This window comes from Cupressus sempervirens, chromosome 2, assembly GCF_028749045.1.
Source record: "Cupressus sempervirens isolate cs-2001-9-10 chromosome 2, ASM2874904v1, whole genome shotgun sequence".
NCBI lineage: Eukaryota > Viridiplantae > Streptophyta > Pinopsida > Cupressales > Cupressaceae > Cupressus > Cupressus sempervirens.
Window position 1 is genome coordinate 387008095 of NC_143119.1, and position 3952 is coordinate 387012046.

The following is a 3952-nucleotide window of genomic DNA, read 5'->3' on the forward strand; positions in this document are numbered from 1 at the left end:
TGGCATTTGAAAGCATAGTCATAGTATTGTATAATGTTTTGAAAGACTTTCATATTGAAAAGTTGTAAAGGACCATGAGATTTGAATTTTAGTAATGTCTAGGTTTGCATAGGGTAAGTGAGTCATTAGATAGGTCCTAATAAGGTCTCATAATAATCTCAAGTCATTTCATAAGTTGAAACATTCAATAAGTCACTTAAAATTTAGCTTATAACTTTAGAAAAATTCAAATCTTGAATGTAACGGCTACATGAGCATTTTGGAGGGAAACTCCATAGTTTAAATTTTATGAAGGAATAGGAAGTGAAACTGATTGGAGGTGATTGAGGGGGTTATTAAACATCCCCTGAAACTTATAAATAGTGTTTGTATAGACTGTAAGGGCAGTATGTACGAACAGATTCAAAATTTTGAATAAAAAAGCTTGGATTTTAATAGCAATTTGAAGGTTCTTTGGAGTTTTTGAGTTCTTTATGATATTCTAATGCATTGAGGCATCTTCTAAGATCTGTAAGGAAGTTTAGGACCAAGTTTTGATTTCATTTTTGAAGGGTTATTCATCTAACTTGCTAATTGTTGGCTGTAGTGGTCCTTTTCATAAGCATTTTGACAATTTTTTCATCTAAACATGGTCATTCCATGAAATGCTTACCTGATTTTTCATGGAATGCCATTTTCCTAACATGTATAATGTCTTCTAACCCTGAAATGATCAACCAACTAGAATAATTGGTGGCCACCAAACATAAAAGGGTGAAAACAAGGGTTGAAAGTGAGGGGACAATCCTATAGGAAGAGATTTTCCTTAAAGAGGGTAGTTTTTGTGAGTTGATTCATGTTTATGGTGATAAAAAATATATGTATAAATTTTGAATTAGTCCAAGATGACTTGGCACGTGTGAGATTGGTGATGCCCTAGGAACAAGGGTTTTGATAAGGTGAATTGGGGCTTTTGGGGTTAGGGAACCCATAGATTGAAATTGAGAGTGTATTTATCTAATTGAAGTCATTTTAGTAGCCTATTCAAAGTTTGGAGTCCAAATCTTAAGTCCTTCTAGTGGTTGCTTTTTAAATGCATCTTTTCTACATTGTTAAAAAATAGGAGAAGTGTGAAAGTTCATTGATATTTTCCAAAGGAAGGGTATCTAAGTCTTATATATGTTTTGTGAAAGGATAAAGGGTATCCAAAAAATCCATTTATTCAAGGAGTCTTTTGAAAAAAATAAAATTTATCCACCTATTTGTCTTGCTGCTGTCATAGAATTGTAAAGTTGCATAGACAACATTTTGGCATGTTGTGCATTTTGGCTTGAAAAATATTGAAACTCAAGGGTAAGTGTTGGAACATGGTGAATATGTCTAAACAAACTCATTGAAGCCTTAAAACCTCCTAGAGTTGACCATTTGTGAGATTTGACCATCAGGACCTAGAAGGGTCACTTGACACATTGTTACAAATTTACTCATTTTAGGTTGTTACTTGGGTCCATCACCCTATCCTATGCATCACTTGTATATTGTCAACATTTGGGACTGAAGCAACATGTTGCATTTGATCCTCTCCATAATCATCTTTATGTTCAATTGCATCATGGTTCATAGTGTTTCTTTGTTTTTTGTTGGTTCATCATGGTTACCATGCATTATTACAACCATGCCAACTCTTCCTTCATTGGTTACCATGCTTAGAATCATTGGAAAAATTGCATATACTCTGAATTTTTAGTAACAAGGTTCTTACAAAAAACTTTTACAATACTATAAAAATAATCTTCTAAGCTTTGGTTAGGTACCATCTCCAAATGAGCTATTCATTAATATGGTGATTTAACATCATTCTAATATGTTGAGCTCTTAGGCCCACCCCTTGAAACAATAGTAGAATAGATAAGAATTTCTTTGCATGCAGTCTCAAGCCTCCTCAAATGAAATAGTCATTACCAAGGTGGTTCAACATCACCCATTAGTGTTGAACCCTTAGGCCCACCCTTCCAACTGAGAGGAAATTTGGTTCTTAGTCCAATAACATTAATGAAATACAGGGAACACTAGTACAAAGCACCTAATCATTTTTCTTTTCTTGATGTAGTAAGGTCTAGGGATAGATCTGATGATCTCCTTGTGACCATCCACATTTGTAATGGACACAAGACCCCATGGTGCAACTATAAGCCTTGGCCATCAATTAGTCCAATAAAGTGAATTTTTGGTAAATTCCATGTTTTTTAGGTAAGTCTAGATGTTTAGAACATTATTAGGGTCCCTAGGAGTTTGTAGAGTCCATTTGCAATAAAACTTGTCTTAGCGCAAAAATTGCAAAAAGTTGCTTAGCAACTTTTGCAATTTTCTTGACAACTTCTCAAAATCTAACTCCTAACAGCTAAAACTGTTTGAATTGTCAGTGCCATTAGCTCCGAGTGGGTGGTTAACCCTAATGACACCCTTGTTCTGGCCACAGAGACCATCCATTGTCCGTGGCCACCCTGTACCGAGGAGTCCCCAAGGTTCTCTAAGTGCGTTTTGAGGTCGATCTTCAGAGGGTCATAACTCAAAGCTCGTGAGGGATATTGATAAACTATCAAATTCTACAGGACGGTGATGTTGAGGCCTAAAATAACCTATCTCATTTTCAAGAGATCACATTCTGTTTGGATTTGGTACAATGATCTCGCTCAATGCCAAAACTCGCAGTGTGCCTCAATTCATAGGTGCACCACAATGTAACTTGAAACCGCTGATCTTGGCATCAAATCGTCAGCGCCATTAGCTCTAGATGGGCAGGTGAACCCTAGTCACACCCTTATTCTGGCCACGAAGACCATCCATCATTTGCGGCCACCCTGTACCGAGGAGTCTCCAAGGTGCTCTAAGTGCATTTTGAGGTCAATCTTTTGAGGGTCATAACTCGAAGCTCGTGAGGGCTATCGATGAACTATCAAATGCTACAAGACAGTGATGTTGAGGGCTAAAATAACCTATCTCATTTTTGAGAGATCACATTTCGTTTGGATTTGACACAACGATCTTGCTCGATGCGAAAACTCATAGTGTATCTCAGTTCATAGGTGCACCACAACGTAACTTTGAAACTGCTAATCTTGTCATCAAATCATCAGTGCCATTAGCTCTAGATGGGTGCGTGAACCCTAGTCACACCCTTGTTCTAGCCACAGAGACCATCCATCATTTGCGGCCACCCCATACCGAGGAGTCTCCAAGGTGCTCTAAGTGCATTTCGAGGTTGATCTTTTGATGGTCATAACTCGAACCTCGTAAGGGCTATCGATGAACTTTTGAATGCTACAAAATGGTGATGTTGAGACCTAAAATAACCTATCTCATTTTTGAGAGATCACATTCTGTTTGGATTCGGCACAGCAATCTCACTCGATGCCAAAACTCGCAATGTGCCTCAATTCATAGGTGCACCACAGTGTAACTTTGAAACTACTGATCTTGGCATCGAATTGTCAGTGCCATTAGCTCTAGATGGGAGGTTGAACCCTACTCACACTCTTGTTCTTGCCACGAAGACCATCCATCATTCCCGGCCACCTTGTACCGAGGAGTCTCCAAGGTGCTCTAAGTGCCTTTCGAGGTTGATATTCTGAGGGTCATAACTCGGAGCTCATGATGGCTATCAATGAACTGTTAAATGCTACAGGACAGTGATGCTGAGGCCTAAAATAACCTATCTCATTTTTGAGAGATCGCATTCCATTTACATTTGGGACAATGATCTCACTCGATGCCAAAACTCGCAGTGTGCCTCAGTTCATAGGTGCACCACAGTGTAACTTTGAAACCGTTGATCTTGGCATCAAATCGTTAGCACCATTAGCTCTGAATGGGCGAGTGAACCCTAGTGACACCCTTGTTCCAGCCATGGAGACCATCCATCATTTGCGGCCACCCCGTACTAAGGAGTCCCTAAGGTGCTCTAAGTGCATTT